General features: G+C 44.1%; 1 pseudogene; it reads left to right on the top strand.

Annotated features, from left to right (window-relative positions):
- Nucleotides 1–21635: 21635 nt before the first annotated feature.
- LOC124723767 lies at nt 21636–21753 on the top strand (annotated as a pseudogene).
- Nucleotides 21754–22048: the final 295 nt, after the last annotated feature.

The following is a 22048-nucleotide window of genomic DNA, read 5'->3' on the forward strand; positions in this document are numbered from 1 at the left end:
AGACAGGGACCACGGAGAACTTACGATGTTGCACCCATAACCCCTGTAAAAGTGGGCAGCTAAGTGAGGACTAGGTTGCAAAAGGCAGAATAGCACTTTCAAACATTTGTTAAAACTAAACATTTATTAAGTTTTTACATGCAAGCATAAGAATTTAAAACAAAAAATAAAAAAGATAAAACATGAAATGAAAAACATTATATCCTATCAGTCCACTTTAAAAACTAAAAAATCATTCATGAGAAACATTCATTTACACTATAAAATAAAATACTCTTGCACAATTTCTGAAGAGTAAATAAATGTTCTATACTTATCATACAATCATATGCAATGACTGTGGCCCATACTACTACAAAATCCAACACTCTACCCAAATAAGGTACATTCCTACTATCAAATCTCGGTCAACGTAATCTCTTGGCCCTAGTCTGCTGTGAGCCTAGTATTGTTGCTAAGGCTCCCCAGTCAGTACCAGCTGACATCGGATTACTTCAAAGCCAAACATGTACTAGATCTCCAATGCCCAATCAATGCCTCATAAGACTGACATATCTTTCCAGAATCTGAAATGAACAATAATTAACTCTCAGAAAGCAAAGAACCTTACCACTGATAGTCACTGCAAGTCCCAAGTTACAAGATAATTACAGTGACAGCATTAACAAAGATTACCTCACTCTTGAATTCATTCATCATACTGTAGAGGACAAGGGGTTATTTTTAGGAAATATGGTGCAAAATTGCAATTTAGTGTGTTTCAGTGCGCTATGCGCCAGCCTCGTGGCAGACGGCAGATGAAGGCTGGCTGGCGCATTATGCAGGTGACACAGTTTTGCAACGAGCATCGGTATGTGTGTATGTGCTCGGCAGCCATCAACAGTCAGAATGCAGCATTAGCAGAATTACACAGGTGCGGGCCGGTGTGGTTGCGTTAGCCAAGTTATCGAGAACATTCTAATAAACACAGCGCCATGTAACCAGCGGATTCAGCAGCGGTCTGCACTATTGAAGGGCATCAGAGGTGGGGGTCGGCATCGGTTTGACTGATTGGTTGTTCAGTCGCTGTTACGTCATTGTCATCAGTGACGCTGTCCCCGAGGACTGGCTGGCGGAGGGCGTTGCCCACTGCTGCACCAGCGACTCCCGGCATCGTCACTAGCCGCAGCGTCTGCAGGAGGCGAGCTAGGCCAGACCTCATGCTGCTAACCTCCTACTGCCTGCGCAGCTACTGACCGAGCACGGCGTCACATTCCCCGGGCTGTGCGCATCAACACATCTCCACTACGACACGAGCGGTGGGGCTGAGCTACCGGAAAATGTATTGGAACAACCAACAATAAAGAGGAGGATTGCTAAAAGCAACCACCTTCTACCTACCCACACCCTACAACCCCAACCGCGTCACCTGCTCTGGTCATCCTATTACAATAATAATCATATGACGGTGTTCATGATCGGTTGAAACTTTGACTGCTACAGGTGTGTACACTGCAGTTCATGCTGAGCACAGCTTTGTGGGCAGCCAATAACGTTACCTTGAGCCAGGAGACCTTGTTGCAGCAGCTACCTACCCATGGACTGGTTCTGCTGCATGGTCCACTCCCTTCTGTTGAATATTTCTGAATTGCTTGGCATGACAGCTTCTTCTACCACTTTGGGTTTTGAAACTTTCGGTACATAATAGATACAATTCCTCTGACAATCAAAGATTTTCGTTATAAAGGTCAAATACAAATGAGTTACTGCATAGACAAACATATATGTATGTCAATAATGTTTCACGAATAAGAATTACAATTTTTTTTAGTATTTGGAAGGATTTTAGTAGCCTATGACGAAAGCGACATGTCGGATTCACCTCAGTAACTCAATGTCCTTTCATAGTTACCTACCACAATGCATTTTGTCACTGTATTAACTCATGGAAAGGACAAATCTTTCTCTGATATTACTCAAATACATTGGCGGTAACTAGCAACTGCATTAATAATTTTTCACTCCAAGTTGGTAGACTCCATGTCATGAGATGTCTTCGATAATTTCATGTATGATTTGTTTCATATACGACAGCAAAATGAACTCTCTGTCACAGGGGGGCAGACTGTGTGCTTATTGTACATACTCTGTGGTAACAGTGTGACTGTTTTTTGAACCTACAATTACACGCGTCTGATGTTGTCACACGATAAATCCTATGTCAGATAGTTTGTGACAAAAACAATTTTTACGTTTTCTTATGCCATACTCACATATAGAGTAGGGACACTCATTGCTGTATGTTTCTTACAAATAAGATTGCAAGAAAGATGGCGGCAATGCTGTATGTATATGTTTTTCCTGTTACAGCATTAGTGACATTCTTGTTATTATCTTGATTCACTTGCTCCTTTTGATGTGGATATCTACAAAACCTCATATTTTCTCCTTCAGGTTATGGTGTGCACTAGTAATTCACGTATGGTTACTCACACTCATATGCTTCTGTAAGCACCATATTCAGATCTGTAAGAAATCTTCTCATTGGTATTAAGTCATTTGTATTTACACTGTGTGTTCTTGAGCCTTTGTTGCTCTGTTAAAAAACAGTTTAACAGGCCATCAATTGCTTGGTTTTGAAACAGAGTATTCAGATTAGAGATAACATCTACATCACCTTCTGTGGGGATGTAGAGGTAATCAGTTCACATTTATTCACTTCATCATTCTCAGTGACTATGCTCATGTTGTTAAGGGTGGCAGGTACCATTAGTAAATTCATTTTCTGTTTCATGTTTGGAACATATGAGCAATGAAGGCAGTTTTTACGTGGTTTCCCTCCTAATGATAAAATATTAATATTTACCATCCTAACCTTTACTGACAGCAGTTCTGGTGGAATTTATCTCCCATTCTGTGAGTCGATGATCAGTGTTAGCGACTGCTTTACGTACAGAATAGTGGTCCATCATCAGATTTCTGCATGTGTTGTCAGTGTGTCGAATTAGTGGTAACAATACATTCTCTGTGTCAGTGGGTACTTAATGTGGACCAGCAGGCTGTTTGCCTTCATAGACTTCCATATTTAAGTGGTAAAAATTCTTCTATCACAGGTAACACATAGTTTTATACCGTATTTTGCCGACTTATTTGGAATACAATTTTAGATGGAATAATGAACAATGAGAACAACGGGCTATGTGTACACACCTAATATATTACCAGACACATTAATTTCGCACAGATGGTAAAATAAAAATAATGATCTTGGGTATTGGCTGTGGCCTATCACTAGTAACCATCCCAGAAAATATAGGGTGGTGGCAGAGAACGTTTGGTTGTGCAATCCTGTACTTGTTCTGGTGTGCTACTTGATTTGTGATGTGTTTCTGAAAATAAATCAAAGTTATATTGAATGAATTATTGAATATTTTTAGATAGAACCTGGCAATATTGGAAAGAACAAGCATAAGTAGAATAACATCACTAGATGTCAAATTAGAATAACTACATGTCAAATTAGGAAAGAATTAAGTATGTACTGATTAGTAACATGAATTTTGTATGTTAAGTATGCCACTCTGTCATCAGAGAGTGGTAGATCAATTTCAAATGAAATATCTAGAAGTAAAAACTCCTACATTGAGCATATATTAAGTTGTCAAATGGTAAAGCATATAATCAGCTAATCTGATTACCTGTTGCATTCACATTGCAAGTGGGCAACTGGAGATAGTGATGCTAGGAGTTTACTAACAGTCATGTTGTAGGTGCATGTTCAAGGCATTAAGCATTCTGACAGCACCTTTACATTATATACATTTACTAATGTGGCTTGGCATAAATAAACCATCACAATTTCGAAAGAATAGAGATTTCTTCCACTCATTCATCATATTGTGTACATCCTACCAAGAAGGTGAACCTACAGGGCTAAGGAAGAAGTGAAGGTACACATTAACAAAAGACAACCAAACATTGCTTAAGCGGTACACTATGTTAATAAGAAAGTATCACAATACTGCTTAATACTAGTTTTGTTTATACCAGGCAAATGTGTTTTGGTGAATTGGAAAGAAAGTTGTTGCTATGTCTGTTATATTAGGTGGCTGCAGGCTGTCTTATCAGAAACTTAATATTTACTTCATTAATCAAGTACTTTTCAAAGAAATTAGTAACCTAAGTATGTAATTACACAGGACAGTTTACAACACACTACTTACCATCCATCTAAAGGAGGAATCAAATCCTTGTACTAAGATAATTAGTGGAAGGAGTTACTAATGAGGTATATTTTTAATTTCTTTTGAATTGGATGAGATAACCAGTTACTTGCAGTATGTTACATGGGAGCTTCTCAACTATCTTCAAACCATAATACATAACTTTGTTAAATCCTAGATAAGCATGCAAAGTTTACACAAAAGTTATATTTCTGTCTTGTATTGATAGTGCAGATCACGGTTCACCTTGGACTAATTTTTCGCAACTACACTACACCTTGACTAAAATAACTCTGTGATGATGGCAGTGGCTAGAAGTAAGCCAACTGCAGTTCTTTCTTGACACATATGTGCCCGCTATAATGACTGATTTTTTTAGCCACCACACAGCTTTCTCACATGCAGCAGGAAGCACAGGAAGGGGAGAGCCAACTGTTGCCCTATTCACCACCCCCACTGATGTAGTTCCCACTGCTGCTGATAACGACAACATTAAAAATAATTTGAATATATGTTTTGCTCTATTTGCATTGCCTATGGAGCTCTTGCTCATTCTAAGTGTGTGTAATGTTGTATATAACGAAAATCCCTGCGCCACCCTAGCCGTTTGTCAACCAAGAAGTTATTTTAATCAAAATTTTATCACTAAGTCTGCCATAAGCTCATGAAAGCATTCAACAATAGCCACAAAAGTTATCTATTATTTCCCACTAGTATAATCTGACAGGTGCAAAAAAATTTTAAAACTTTAATATCTATCCATTATATAAATGGGTCACTGTAACTGATAAAGGTTTCCAGAAATTAGTGCTGTCAGCCATCTTTTGTGTTTTTTTCAACCTTTATTTATCATGACCTGTTTTGAATCACCATCAACAGATGATACACATTTATTGCGTGTTTGCAACATTACCAGAGTTGTGCAGCTATGGCCAGGCATGAACTGTATGTACTTATACCATATTCAGCGTGTACATGTTTTGTTCTCTTGCCATAGCTACATGAGCCACAACAATGCTGCAAATATGCAATAAATATGTACCGTCTGATGATGAACTGCATGTCAGTTCCAAACTGGTCATGGTAAACAGAAACTGGAGAATAAAACCAAAGGTGGCTGGCTGCTGTAATACTTTACACAAATTTAAAACTGAATGAAATTGATTCTTCTGGCAACTTCTACTCTGAAGATGGATATATAACAAAAACCTTGTGGTATAAAAGACTAAAATGATTGTTTGTGCTACAGAAGTAGATGTAAACATTCCTTAACAGTAATGTGAGCAGTGACAGACCAATATGCTCATAATTATTACTTTTCAGCCAATGAGCTAGCTGTTAATCTGTAAATAGACAGTATTTAGCCATAATCACAAAAAGGACACAGAGTGTGAAACCTATGCAATCTACACCATTTTGATAGAAACAGACCAATGATCCTTGGAACATCCGATTATTTTTTGTTAATCAAAACACACACAAACTAGATCTAAGGAAAAAATAAGTCTATATAAAGTGATCTACTGCTTTACTGTAAAGGTAGATTGGCATAAAGTCATAACTCCATTCACCTGTTTTGACCAGTAATGCCATCAATGTGGTGTACATAATTTCAAGCACATACAGTACAGTGACCATGATGTCACTCATTACACCTGCCACCAAACATAAATAACATGTGAGTATTTTAACTCCAGCAATAGAATGAAACCAACAGAACAGCCAAATGAAGGGGAAAAACTTAGTAAATGGTAGTAAGAATAATGACAGAACTGCAAAAGAGATATTCACTCAGAAATCAAAACTTAACACAAAAAGATTACAAAAACTATTTGTGTTGTAAATTTCACGTGAGCTATACCTCTCAAATGAAGACTGTAATACCAGTAACCCAAACACAAATCAAAAACTCAACACCACTATTTTCACTTCACCTACATAGCTCCAACAAAGCCCTCGATATGAGGAATCAACATACAACTCTAAAATATGGTGGTGCAAATTTCACTTCACCCACACAGCTCGAGCAAAGCCCTTCATACCATACTTTCACTTACTCTTTCTGAAGCAGTGTCCACAGTACAACAAACCAAACCATGTTCACATGACTATCAGAAATGTATTCTAATCAACTACGGTACCTCAATACCCATTACACCCGCCAATAACAATCCAACAAAATTACCAAACACTAACAAGAAAATAACGATAATTCATGAATCTTGAATTGTCACCAATTTCAAGATACATGGACAACTTCACTCATTGCAACAAGAAATGAGCTACTCATAAATATCTGTATCTTCTTCACAACTGAAGAAAACAGAAAAATAATATTAAATCTCCGACCACAAGAAACACATGGCACTAATATTTCCAAACATAAAAATGAATCCATCAGCCACAATATGCAAATTCAAAGTAACTCACCAGAAAGCCAGCACAAATTCTTATAATAGCAGCCTGAAAGACTCAATTTACGTCAAACAACTCACTATCAAATATCCAGCACAAGAGATCACCACCAAATACTACAACACAACATCTACAAACACAAAGGCTCAAAAACATCAAGGCTCACTATGACATCACACACCCCATCACAGTTACATCACATGTCAAAGCAGATTGGTGTAGCATCAGCCCCTGAACTTGGGCGAATAACCTCACAATTGCCTCAGGCAGCAAACAGTGATTAGATAATGGCTACCAGTTGGCAAGAAAGTAGAACTAAATTATCTAGAATGAAGCTTAATTACTGTTGGAACATTTGTTCTGAGTTTGCGTCTTCATGGTACAACCCGAAAAGGTCAATACTGCCTGCTTTGCATTTAGAAACCTTTCTCACAGTGCTGGCCCACAAACAGGACTGACAGCATACTTTTATTCTAGTTGTCCTACAGAATTTTCTTTTTACGCAGCCCAGCTAGATCTAAAAATTGTCCATTCTAACACTGAAATTCTGATACCGCAAATGTTACAAATCCTGTTGAACAGGGCCGACTCAAATTGTCTGACCTGGTCAGTCTTGATGATAGGTGGACATCCTAAACGCAATACCCATGACTCAACGAAAGCTTGGGCAACAGCCTCTAGCCAGCGAGTTGTTCGGTTGATAGACGAGAGAACATAACGAAAGTCGTTACAGAGGGAGAGAGGGTAGACAATGTCAATGCGAATATGCTGGAAACGCCCAGGAGGGATCGAAAAGGCGCCGAGGGAGGGGGTGGGTGAAGTGTGCTTGTGTACTTTTCAGCGCTGGCATGCACCCATTGCTGGCAGTCCTTGTTGACATTTCTCCACAAAAATGGTTCAAATGGCTCTGAGCACTATGGGACTTAACATCTGTGGTCATCAGTCCACTAGAACTGAGAACTACTTAAACCTAACTAACTTAAGGACATCACACACATCCATGCCCGAGGCAGGATTCGAACCTGCGACTGTAGAGGTCACTCGGTTCCAGACTGAAGCGCCTAGAACCGCACGGCCATTTCTGCACACAAAGCACTCCGCTATGAGGGGGGTGGACGCACGAACACTGGGGTGCTCTAAATTATGCAATATGTTGAAGACATCTCGACGGAGCGTGGTTGGGATGAGGGGGCGGGCATAACATGCCCGTACTGTCGTCGCACCAGATCTCACCAGAAATGCCAGGGGAGGTGGTGCGAACGAAGTGTGGTGAAGAAATAGAGTCTGAAATCAGGTTTTGTGTTACCTCGTCAACAGGTTGCAGGTTAGGCAGTTCAGAGAGGTCTAACAGCGAATGGACGGCGTTGGCTCGTGAAAGGAAATCGGCAACTATATTGTTAGCACCCTTTATGTGTCTGACATTGGTGGTGAACTGAGATATGAAGTCCATGTATCTGAAGCGGCGAGGAAGTGGGTCAGGTGGCAGGTTTGTAATGGCCGCAGCCAGGGGTTTGCGGTCCATTAAAACATAGAAAGGGCATCCCTCAATGTCGGTCTTAAAATGCTTAATCGCTTTATAGACCACAAGCAACTCCATGTCAAACGCGGAATATTTCCATTGTGCATTGGTGAGCTTGCGCGAGAAGAACTGCAGAGGCGAAGTTTTGCCGTCGATTGTCTGGCTAAGGACAGTGCCGATGGAAGTATCACTCATGTCTGTGGTGATGAAAAGCTGCGCATTGGGATAAGGATGCGCGATGGTGCAGGCCTCGGCAAGAAGATTTTTGAGGGCAGCGAAAGAGTCAGTCACAGCAGGGGTCCATGGAACAGGCCGAGATCCAGAGGTGCTGGTGCCTCCCAAGGCATGCGTCAGTGGAGCCTGAATCTCCGCAGCCTGAGGTAGATGTCGGCGATAATAATTAACCATCCCCAGAAAGCGCTGAAGCTCTTTGAATGACGAAGGTCTGGGTAGGTTTAGTATTGTTTGTACTTTCTCAGGGGGCGGTGAAATGCCGTCGGCAGAGACGCGAAAGCCAAGAAAAGTGACACCAGGTTGATGTAGCTGCAATTTGTCCTGGTTGGTCTCGTTGCCTGCTGCTGCGAGAGTGTTCATAACAGTTCGCACATGTCGAATGTTGTGCTCGATGAAGGAGCTGAACATAAGAATGTCATCAAGATATGCAAAGCAGAATTTTAGGTTGAATAGCACTTCGTTAATGAAGCGTTGCCAGGTCTGGGTTGCGTTTTTCAGACTTAAGGGCATGAATCGAAACTGAAATAACCCGATTGGGGTGGTGATTGCTGTCTTTTCGATGTCTTCAGGTGCCATGGGGATCTGGTGGTAGGCCCATTTGCAATCAATGACAGAGAACGTGGTCGCACCTGCGAGGGAACTGGTAAAGTCAGCAATGTTGGGTATGGGGTAGGTGTCCATAATTGTTTGTGTGTTTAGTCGACGGTAGTCTCCACGCATGCGCCAGGACCCGGCTTTCTTGGGTGTCATATGTATGGGTGTAGACCAGCTACTGGCAGAGGGTTCAATGATGCCGGGGCTTAGTAGTTCAGAAATTTGATTTTTAAGGTCGGAGAGAGTCAACGTGGTTTACTGGAGATCGGGGGACCTGGCATGAGTAGAAGCTTGAGAACCGTGCCGCTGGTGACGACAGAAATGTTGCCAGCGGCACGGGAGGGGGTTTGTTTACAGTGCGTAGTCGGTGGGGCAGGCGAGGCGTGGTTGTGGTGTTCGGAGGCACTTGGCGGATCCGACGGGAGCCGAGGCGGTGAAATGTACCACGAGTCAGCGCGACAAGATGGCCGCCGGCCCGAAGCAGTGGCACCACGGTAGGGTGAGCTCGGTAGAGCTCGTGAGCCGTTAGTGAGTCCATTGTCCGAGGGCGTGGCCTGTGGCAGCACAGTCGCACAGGAGCCGAAGTTGCGTAGTTTGAGGTGCTGTCCGCGAGGGGCGGGGTAGGAGCTGTCAGTTCCGGAGCACGTGATGCTCGTCACGCATGCTCACTTGTGTCCAGCCAAGTGTCAAACGTTGCTGTGTTAGGAGGGTGTGGCGCTGTGTAGCTGTCAGTACACGTTATTGCAGTCTTGATAGCACAGTTGCAAGGGGTAGCGGAGGCTCGATTGCTGGGATTGCATCGGAGAGCTGGAGCTGTGTTTCATGGAGCCGGAGGGAGAGCTTGAAGTTTACCTTGTGTAGGCGAGCGACATGTTCAAGCTCGACAAGGCACTTGTGCCTGATTTCTTGTAACGTCGTCGACAGAGATGAGTGTGTACGGATGAGATGAGCCCGGACCGATGTGTCATGGGGGGGAGGGGTGGGGGGAGGGTTGCTCGACGGAGCACAGGGGAAGTGAGTCTTGGACGGATGATGAAACACAGTGTTTCACACTAGGTCCAGTGAAAGTTTGTGGTGTCGCAAGAAGTCAATGTCTAGTACAGGTTCGTCAATTTTGCCCACTAAAAAAGTCCACTCGAGTTTGCAGTTTTCAGAGACAGAGAGACGATGTAGGAAGTTGAACCTGAGCATTGTAGTTTAGTTGAATTCACGGCTTGCAGTGAAGTATGATGAGGGCGGATGTTCGACGACGCTAAGGACTTAGGCAGCAGCGAAACATTGGCGCCTGTGTCCACTAGGAAAAGATATCCCGACGAAATGTCTTTAACGTAAAGTCGTCGACAATTATCCGGTCGTTCCCGGACAGAATGGAGAAGGGGGGGATGCCTGTCATGTTGTGCGCAGGAGGCGGCAGCTCGACCTATCTGCGATTGGCGTTTGGGAAGTTGCAGGGTGGTCTGCAGTTCCATGCCGCCTCACCAAACCGTGTGTGGAAGTAACAGTGTGGTTGCATTTCCTGTGGAAGGTTCGTTGCCAGTGGCAGTGGCCGAGGTTCGGTGGCTGCAGCAGGTTCGGTTGGAGGAGGGGGCGTGACCATGGGCAGAGCCGGTGACGTCCCAGCTGCTTGTTTACTGCTTCCCAGAGCGAGCGAAAGGGTCAGCACAGTACGGCCCCGGCTGCGTCCGGACGCAGGGCGATGAGCCTGAACCTGAGACTTGTGAGGTAGGCAGTGGCTGGCGAAATAGAGCAGTGATGCATCGTGTAGCTTGTCAGCAATTGTCATTCTTTGCTCGACAGGTTCAGAAGACCTTCAAGCCAGAGCAAAGCGGATGTGAGGAGATGGCAAGGAGAGCTGCATCAGAAAGTAGATCGTCACTGACCAGGGCACGTAGCCATCTCCAGAGCTGGGAAGGTTTGTCGTTGTCTAGTTGCTGGACATGGAGCACTTGATAGTTTGCTCCTCAGTTAAGTGTGGAAGCCGACGTAGAACTATCGTTTTGTCTAGAATTTACTGGGTAGGTGAGTCCGGGGCGTCGACCAGGTCAGCAATCAAGTCCTCCTGGTCGTGCTGGTGGGTGATGAGGCACAGAAACCTGGTTGACTCGTCGAGTTTGTAATGGTCGAACACTTCGTCCACAATTTTGAACCAGGTTGTTGCTCTGTCGAGATTAAACGGCGGCAGCGTTGGTAAGCGTTGTAGAATGTTCAGAAGAACAGGATGAGTTGAGTTCGTCGGGGCACTGCCTGAATCGAGCTGTTGTTGCTGTAGTATTCGAGGAGAGTGTGTCTCCAGGGGATGTGGCAATGACGGCTGTTCAGGTGGCAATGTGAAGGTGACATGTTGTGGTTGAGCGTGATCCGTAGCAACGCAGAAGGTCGACGCGGGTGAGACACCATAATGTGACGATTGCGATTGCAGAAGCTCAACACGTTGCGGATGTGTTCGGATTGACGCATTGCAGAAGACCAATGTGGATGAGGCACCGAGATGTGCCGAGAACAGTAGCGGAAGCTCGACTGGAGCAGGTTCGGGGGCGACAGGTGAGAAAAAGTTCAGAGTATGAGAACGTGTGTTAGTCTGTGGAAAGCTCGACGTGTGATCAGAGCCAGGGCCACCTGTGTTGCAGGGAGGCTGCGGAGGTGCGGGCTGTCCAGAAGCACAGTGTGGGAAATGATGTCTAACGTGGGACGGAATGTGTGAATGTTCACTGTTCATAGTCACTCCAAAAAATGGTTCAAATGGCTCTGAGCACTATGGGACTCAACGGCTGAGGTCATTAGTCCCCTAGAACTAGTTAAACCTAACTAGCCTAAGGACATCACAAACATCCATGCCCGAGGCAGGATTCGAACCTGCTATCATAGCGATCTTGCGGTTCCAGACTGCAGCGCCTTTAACCGCACGGCCACTTCGGCCGGCTAGTCACTCCACTCAAAATGGTGTGCGGATAAGGTGAATGTCGTGGCACACAACAATGAGACGTAGCAGTGGGATGGAGGTGGAGGTCAGGCACAGATAACAGGTTATTGTTCCTGTTGCAGGCCGAGGTATAGAATTAGGAAGGCATGTGCCAAAGCTGAACTGAGACAGGTGGAGGCGTGGTCTGATGCTGAGGAGGTAGACCTGTGAACAAAGCAGTTCCGGCCACGTGGCAGGTATCTGCATGGTACTGCACGGATTGCAGCATGGTAAATCGTTGTCCTGGTGGTAGTAGGTTGTCCGACGAAGCATTTGCAGAAATCAGCATTGGTCCTGCACTGCATGGAGATCCGTAAGAGGTAACTGCACAGGGAGGGCACATGGGGTGGGAACAAAGGCGTTTGATAGCCGGAGTCATGCGCACTCCTAACCTCACTTATTGTTGCAGGCTCGAAAACGTCTGGCGGAATCATCGAGTGAGAGGCATCATGTCGCAGTCCTGGAAGGTGTACATCGCCTGCGACATGATGCATGTCAATCACAAAATCCGACGTTAGGCGCTGAGACGAAGTCATTGTTCGAATACTGTGTTGATGTAATACACGCGAAAATAACCAACGCAGAGGTCGCGGACACAGTAAAACTGCGAAAACGAAAGACGTTACAACTCGGGGTCACCAGGGTTACCTTGTTGGTTGCACCAATAATCACACCCATTTACAAATAGTTCATTCATTAACCTTAACACATACAAGGATCACAAAAAACTGAACTGAATATGGCGAACTAGCCAAAGATAATGCCTAGAGTCCAAAGATGAATACATGTCGATGTTGGTGTCGATTTCATCGGCGCCACAATATAAATCCTCACCTGCTATTGTTTTGCAAATCCAAATTTCCCACAGTATCTCCAGTTTTGCTGCATGTCTCTTCGTGTTTTTAGCTAGTTCCATCGTTATATGCTTCAGTGACTAAAAATAAAGTCCAACAACTGCATTACTTAACAACTCAATATGTTGAGAGTTAACTTTGAAGAAGCCTTCCAACAATCATTACGACAGCACTACGTTGCATACAACACAGCTGTGTATCCTTTCATGTGCACACAGCTATGAAACTAAATCTGCAGTTTATAACGTTCACCGGTAAAACACTACACCTGCAGCTAGAGTACATAATCACAGTATTAAATAAATCCTATACATTTATATTCTGTGTGAAAATACGATATTCTAACCACAATCATTTGAACCAATCAACTTACACTATTGGCCATTAAAATTGCTACACCAAGAAGAAATGCAGATGATAAGAGGGTATTCATTAGACAAATATATTATACTAGAACTGACATGTGATTACATTTTCACGCAATTTGGGTGCATAGATCCTGAGAAATCAGTACCCAGAAGAACCACCTCTGGCCGTAATAATGGCCCTGAGACGCCTGGGTATTGAGTCAAACAGAGCTTGGAAGGCGTGTACAGGTACAGCTTCCCATGCAGCTTCAACACAATACCACAGTTCGTCAAGAGTGGTGACTGGCGTATTGTGACAAGCCAGTTGTTCAGCCACCATTGAGCAGACGTTTTCAATTGGTGAGAGACCTGGAGAATGTGAAGGCCAGGGCAGCAGTCGAACATTTTCTGTATCCATAAGTGCCCATAGAGGACCTGCAACATGCTGTCGTGCATTATCCTGCTGAAATGTAGGGTTTCGCAGGGATCGAATGAAGGGTAGAGCCATGGGTCGTAACACATCTGAAATGTAACGTCGACTGTTCAGAATGCCGTCAATGCGAACAAGAGGTGTCAAGATGTGTAACCAATGTAACCAATGGCACCCCATACCATCACGCCAGGTGATACGCCAGTATGGCGCTGACGAATACGCGCTTCCAATGTGCGTTCACCGCGATGTCGAAAAACACGGATGCGACCATCATGATGCTGTAAACAGACCCTGGATTCATCTGAAAAAATAACGTCTTGCCATTCGTGCACCCAGGTTGAGTACACCATCGCAGCTGCTCCTCTCTGTGATGCAGCGTCAAGGGTAACCACAGCCATGGTCTCCGAGCTGATAGTCCACACTGCTGCAAACGTCGTCGAACTGTTCGTGCAGATGGTTGTTGTTTGCAAACATCCCCATCTGTTGACTCAGGGATCGAGATGTGGCTGCACGATCCGTTACAGCGATGTGGATAAGATGCCTGTCATCTCGACTGCTAGTGATGTGAGGCCGTTGGGATCCAGCATGGCATTCCATATTACCGTCATGAACCCACCAATTCCATATTCTCCTAACAGTCATTGGATCTCGACCAACGCGAGGAGCAATGTCGCGATATGATAAACCACAATCGCACAAGCTACAATCCGACCTTTATCAAAATCGGAAACGTGATGGTACGCATTTCTCCTCTTTACACGAGGCATCACAACAACGTTTCGCCAGGCAACGCCGTGTCAGCTGCTGTTTGTGTATGAGAAATCGGTTGGAAACTTTCCTCATGTCAGCACGTTGTAGGTGTCGCCACTGGCACCAACCTTGTGTGAATGCTCTGGATAGCTAATCCTTTGCGTATCACAACATCTTCGTCCTGTCGGTTAATAAATTTCGCGCGTGTAGCACGTTAACTTCGTGGTGTAGCAATTTTAATGGCCATAGTGTATTTGCCTCCCTGAATATGAATGTATATTACGTTTCCTATTTTCTCTCCAACAAATGAGCTTACGATTGTTAAAAAAAATGGTTCAAATGGCTCTGAGCACTATGGGACTTAACATCTATGGTCATCAGTCCCCTAGAACTTAGAACTACTTAAACCCAACTAACCTAAGGACAGCACACAACACCCAGTCATCACGAGGCGGAGAAAATCCCTGACCCCACCGGGAATCGAACCCGGGAACCCGGGCATGGGAAGCGAGAACGCTACCGCACGACCACGAGCTACGGACTACGATTGTTCATCTCTTGAAAATCAGACTAGCACAAAGCCTGTGGCTGAGTTACTATGACAATTAACCTCTTCAGGGATTCTGGCACATATGTAGCCATTAACCGTATGCTGAATATACTGAAGAAAATGCATTCCTTAATGGACAGTGGACGGCCAGTGATGCCGAGCGGCTCTAGGCGCTCTAGTTTTGGCACCTCGTAACCGCCACTGTCGCAGGTTCGAATCCTGCCTCGGGCATGGATGTGTGTGATGTCCTTAGGTTAGTTAGGTCAAGTAGGTCTAAGTTCTAAGGGACTGATGACCTTAGATGTTAAGTCCCATAGTGCTCAGAGCCATTTGAGCCCAATGGGCATTGGTTACATTTGTGGCCATTGTGTTCCCATAAGATGGCTACCCTGTCCCTAGTTCATTATCTTTAACTGTTATGAAGAGAGATGTTTTTATATCTGTGGATAGTCAGCGGCTGCCTGTTATTTAGTACATGCATTTGAAATCATAATTTACGTTTTTTTTTGCAGGAGAATTTTTCGTCTACAATTTTTTATTGTGTGCTTTGAACATTTATTATTGTGATGTTACTGTTGAAACAGTGATATCTGGAAACTATTTTGTGTAAATCGACTGTTTACAAATGTACACATTTGTGGACACATTGCATAGGTAACATAACCTGAAATACCATGTAACCACCAGAGTCTCAATTGTAAAATACCGTTTTTGTCATTTTGTTACTTTCATTTATTTTACAGTTTCTCTTCCAACATTATTAAAAATGAATCGAAGGAAAGCATTAAGCCCAGGGGAAATTTTACTCATTTTAGATTCTGTTGATGATGCCAATTGTTCTGATTTGGCCGTAATTACATGTGATAAAGACAGTGATATTATTGATGACGATTCTGATGATGATAGTGTTGTAGTGGTGACACTGTTGCTAGTGGTGATTCAGCTGTTGATAGGGCAATTCACTCAATAACAGTCCAGACCAATAGTGCAACTGGAAGTACAAGTTTCGAATTCTCCAACATCTTCACGTAATATGTGGTATACAAACAAGGACATTGAGTTCGTTGGTGACATTCCTGCATTCTGTGGCGTTTACAAAAGCAATAGTGATCTTTTAGTAGAGAAGACGCCATATTTTTACTACTACAACATGTACACTCCTAAAGCACTGGACTTGATAGTCAGAGAGACAACACGGAATGCTTTTTCAAATAGCGAATGCAATTTCTCTGTCTCAGTAAGTGAAGTTCATTGCTTCTTAGCGATTAATTTGATCATGACATATATAAAGTACCCAAAACGGACGTATGAACTGGTCAGGTAACCCAGTTTTGAGAATGGATCTTATTGCTGACATTATGTCACTTAAGAGATTTGAGAAAATACACTACTGGCCATTAAAATTGCTACACCAAGAAGAAATGCAGATGATAAACAGGTATTCATTGGACAAATATATTATACTAGAACTGACATTTGATTACATTTTCACGCAATTTGGGTGCATAGATCCTGAGAAATCAGTACCCAGAACAACCACCTCTGGCCGTAATAACGGCCTTGAGGCGCCTGGGCATTGAATCAAACAGAGCTAGGATGGCGTGTACAGGTACAGCTGCCCATGCAGCTTCAACACAATACCACAGTTCATCAAGAGTGGTGACTGGTGTATTGTTACGAGCCAGTTGCTCAGCCACCATTGAATAGACGTTTTCAATTGGTGAGAGATCTGGAGAATGTGCTGGCCACGGCAGCAGTCGAACATTTTCTGTATCCAGAAATGCCCATAGAGGACCTGCAACATGTGTTCGTGCATTATCTTGCTGAAATGTAGGGTTTGGCAGGGATCGAATGAAGGGTAGAGCCACGGGTCGTAACACATCTGAAATGTAACGTCGACTGTTCAGAGTGCCGTCAATGCAAACAAGAGGTGACCAAGATGTGTAACCAATGGCACCCCATACCATCACACCGGGTGATACTCCAGTATGGCGATGACGAATACACACTTCCAATGTGCGTTCACCGTGATGTCGCCAAACACGGATGCGACCATCATGATGCTGTAAACAAAACCTGGATTCATCCGAAAAAATGATGTTTTGAGTACACCATCACAGGCGCTCCTGTCTATGATGCAGTGTCAAGGGTAACCACAGCCATGGTCTCCGAGCTGATAGTCCATGCTGCTGCAAACGTTGTCGAACTGTTCGAGCAGATGGTTGTTGTCTTGCAAACGTCCCCATCTGTTGACTCAGGGATCGAGATGTGGCTGCACGATCCGTTACAGCGATGTGGATAAGGTGCCTGTCATCTCCATTGCTAGTGATACAATGCCGTTGGGATGCAGCACGGCGTTCCGTATTGCCCTCCTGAACCCACCGATTCCAAATTCTGCTAATAGTCATTGGATCTCGACCAACGCGAGCAGCAATGTCGTGATACGATAAAACGCAATCGAGACAAGCTACAATCCGACCTTTACCAAAGTCGGAAACGTGATGGTACGCATTTCTCCTCTTTACACGAGGCATCACAACAACGTTTCGCCAGGCAACGCCGTGTCAGCTGCTGTTTGTGTATGAGAAATCGGTTGGAAACTTTCCTCATGTCAGCACGTTGTAGGTGTCGCCACTGGCGCCAACCTTGTGTGAATGCTCTGGAAAGCTAATCCTTTGTATATCACAGCATCTTCGTCCTGTCAGTTAAATTTCGGGTCCGTAGCACTTCATCTTCGTCTTGTAGCAGTTTTACTGGCCAGTAGTCTAAAAACGTATTTACGTTTTGTGGACAAAGACGAAATCCCGGCCGCCCGCGGTGGTCTAGCGGTTCAGGCGCTCAGTCCGGAACCGCGCGACTGCTACGGTCGCAGGTTCGAATCCTGCCTTGGCTATGGATGTGTGTGATGTCCTTAGGTTACTTAGGTTTAAGTAGTTCTAAGTTCTAGGGGACTGATGACCACAGATGTTAAGTCCCATAGTGCTCAGAGTCATTTGAACCATTTTTGAACGAAATCCCGGGAAATAACTCTGCCATGTTTGTGAAGGTGAAACCCATATTGGACACAATGAAAGAGACATTTTCGGTGAATGTAACTCCTACTGAATATCAGTCTATAAGTGAAATGATTATCCTCTTCAAGGGTAGAAGCAGGGCAAAACAGTATATAAAGTCTAAGCCCTAAAAATGGGGATTGAAATCATGGGTACGCTCTAGCTCAGATTGATGCGCAACATTTTTTGAGATGTACCAAGAGAAAAGGTGGGAGCGGAATTACGCACTGAGCTTCAGTCCTATTGGGGACACTGTCGTAAGATTGTGCCAGGGGCTAGAAGGAAAAAATCACAAGATCATTCTTGACCATTTATTCGCAGCAATCCCATTGCTTTCATATCTCAAGCAAAAGAAAATTCATGTATTGGGAACCATAAGGTCGAACAGGCTGTAGGGTGCAGAGAGTAAATTGACCAACAGCAAAGCTCTAATGGAATCATGTCGAGGTTCAATGTCTATTGCTACTTCTAATGACAATATTACAGTTTTTTGATGGGTGGAGAGAAACATTGTCCACATGATATCTACCTTTTCTGGAGGGACACCAACTGATACTGTGATGGGACGTGAAGAACCATGCTCGCATAGATATCGAGAGGCCAGATGCTGTTGCATGCTACAACAAATTCATGGGCTGAGTAGACATGACTGACCAGATGGTTGCTCGCTACCCTCACACAATGAAGAGCAAGAAGTTTTATTTGAGAATATTTTTCCACTTTTATAATGTTGCACTAGTAAATGCATGGATTCTTTACAAAAGAGGCACTGAGAGAAATATTTCTTTGGTGGAATACAAGGCCTCAGTTGCTACAACAATTACATAGCTTGGAAGCCTGCAAAGGAAGTGTGGCAGACCATCTAACACCACTGACCATACTCACTGGAAGAAAAGGCAACGTACTGGGTGTACTGCATATATAAGACTGGATGGAATAGCCCATTACCCTGAAAAAAAAAGGAATGTGAGAAATGAAAACTGCAAAAGAAGAACAAGATACATCTGCAAAAGTGCAAGGTTTCTGTTTGCCCACAATGTACAGAGTTCTTCCACAATACATGATGTGAACAATTCCTTCTTACTTGAATTTCGCTATTATTTATCACATTTTTTAGTTTCTTTATGTTTTCACCATGTTTGCTCTCATGTAACCTGCTATGCACCATGTACACAAATGTGGCCATTTCCTATTTTCATTGTTGTACAGTAAATTGAAGCATTTGTTGAAGAAATATATTTGCAATGACTTCCTTACATCTCAAATATAGTGTTAAAAATAACTGTCAAAATTGAAATTATTAAAAAAATTCATCGCTGAAAAGGATTTATGCAGCATCTACCACGTCAACAAAATCAATAACATAAAACAAACACAGATATTTCTGCCTCATCTAAAATATCGTCTTCAAAGTCAATATTCACAACGCCTTCAACTACGTCACTTCCCATGTTTCGCTGTCACTGAAGTCTCGTCTCGGCTGTGCAACCACCAGAGCCACCTATTGAGAGAATCCTCACTGAACTGGCAAGACTCTACGCCAAGCTGGCAGCTGACAGCCCAAGGAGCGTACGGCGCATTGACGAGCGGCAGCCACGCAAATTCGAATGGTGTTGGTTCCATAGACACTTCAGGCGAAATGCTAGATGATGTTGCAAACTGTGTGGGTTCCCAGATATCAACAACGGATGTGTATAGACGTGCATATCCGTTGTATAACCAGTAAGATTGTAGTTGTAATGACAATGCCACAGCTTCTGCTAAATGTGAATCTTCACGATTATTTGTGTTTGAAAAGATATCTGGTATGGAATTTTGGTCAACACAGGTTTGGATATAAGTGGTGTTTTACGGGATGTGAAGGACATGCCTCAGAGTCATATGAAATTAAATCTGCAAAATGTTTTCTCACCTTCATGATGATTGTTAATGGCCTGCATGTTTGGCCCCATATTGGGGGCCGATTTTCTTAAATTTTTCCATTACCTATGGACCTCTATAATCATCTTCTTGTGCAATCTCCGGCTTTAGGCATGCTGTCTCCTACGCTGGACGCAAGAAGCCATTCTGCCAGATCAGAAGGCATGAAGATTAATGCGTCTTCCATGTCTCCCTCATCGCGACAGCTTCTGCCCATTCCATACACACCTCACTGCGAAATGCACATGGGTGCTTCACACAAGAAGATTGTGTTACGTCTTCTGCATAATATGGAGGCCGCTTTTCACTTCAACAGCAGCGCGATTCACTACAGCAGGAGGTTGCTCATCTCAATGAACTTTTCCGCTTCGATAAAACAACGTGACACATTCAGCCTGGAACCCTAGAAATCCACGATTGGCTTCTCGATACAATTCATGTGAACTCTGATCAGGTCCACACCGCTTATTTTGACGCTGAAATGTGTTCAAATGTCTGTGAATTCTTAAGGGACCAAACTACTGAGGTCATTGGTCCCTAAACTTACACACTACTTAAATTAACTTATGCTAAGAACAACACACACACACACACACACACACACACACCCATGCCCGAGGGAGGACTCGAACCTCCGGCGGCAGGGGTCGTGCAACACGTTACGTGGAACCTCTAACCGCGCGGCCACTCCGCGCGGCATTGTGATGCTGACGAGTACGTGTTTTACGTGAAATTCATGGATCTTTCACGCTGAAAGATTACTGTCGCGACATGGTTCTCACATCCTGTTCAGACATTGTGATAATTCCCCTAGTATAGTGTCACTCGCAGATGCTCGTAAGAAATCTAAGAAAATAGGTTGCGATGACGTGGGTTATGGTCCCCCGATGTGTGATTCCACTGTGGATTCCACAGTGGACCTTGACTCTCAGCTGTCTACATAATTCTACTCCGATATTCCGTACATCTCTGTCCAGCTGTGATCAATTACCCAAGCCTACACGTTCCTTTCCTTAAACGTTAATCGTGTGGAATAAGAATTGCGATTGGCTTCGCTGCGTCAGTTCATTTATGATTCATGTGTGGACACAGTTTTCTTACAGGAGGTGCTATTTTGTAATTTCTCCATATCTGGTTTTCGTATGATCTTTAATGTAGCACCCGAATATTCTACGGGGACCGCCTTATTCTTTCACGAAAGCATTCCTATTGCTGAAGTGGAAATGGTGGATTCTGGCAGGGGCATAGGGTGTCAACTTTTTAATCTTACTTTGGTTCGTTTATATGCCCCTACTGGCACTGGTCACGTGGTGGATCGTTCGCGTTTTTATGAAGAGGATATTGTTTATTTGTTGCGTAAGAGTCCTCTGGGTATTCTGTTGAGTGATGACTTTAACTGTGTATTGCGTCCTGTGGATCAATCTCCAAACCTTAATTTCTGTCTCGAATTACATGAATTGGGCCGCTCCTTACGCCTAAAAGACGTCTGGATATGTAAATACCCGACATTAGTTAAATTTACCCACTTTACTGCGACTTCCAGTAGCAGGTTAGATAGATTTTACTTATCGGACTTCCTGAGCGATAGTATTCTTAACGTTGAAGTTATCCCAGCTTCCTTTACGGATCACTGTGCTGTGGCCATAACTCTCAATCTTGAATGGCAACCAGTCAAATTGTTTCGCCCTCCGTGGATGCTAAACGTCGCTCATCTAGCTGACCCTTCTCTCGATGACGTGATGCAAGTCGTGTGGGAGCATACTCTACGGTCCACTGGGAAATACTCCTCCACCCTTGACTGATGGGGCAACGGCCTTGCCACAGTGGATACACCGGTTCTCGTCAGATCACCGAAGTTAAGCGCTGTCGGGCGTGGCCGGCACTTGGATGGGTTACCGTCTGGGCCGCCATGTGCTGTTGCCATTTTTCGGGGTGCACTCAGCCTCGCCTCGTGATGCCCATTGAGGAGCTACTCGACCGAATAGTAGCGGCTCCGGTCAAGGAAAACCATTATAACGACCGGGAGAGCGATGTGCTGACCACACGCCCCTACTATCTGCATCCTCAGCTGAGGATGACACGGCGGTCGGACGGTCCGATTGGGCCACTTGTGGCCTGAAGACGGAGTGCTTGACTGGTGGATATAGCTAGCGAAACCGAGGCTCACGCAGACTTTGATACGTTTCTGTGCTGCCAAAGCGCGAGACTTTCGGAGAAC

This window comes from Schistocerca piceifrons, chromosome X (assembly GCF_021461385.2).
Source record: "Schistocerca piceifrons isolate TAMUIC-IGC-003096 chromosome X, iqSchPice1.1, whole genome shotgun sequence".
NCBI lineage: Eukaryota > Metazoa > Arthropoda > Insecta > Orthoptera > Acrididae > Schistocerca > Schistocerca piceifrons.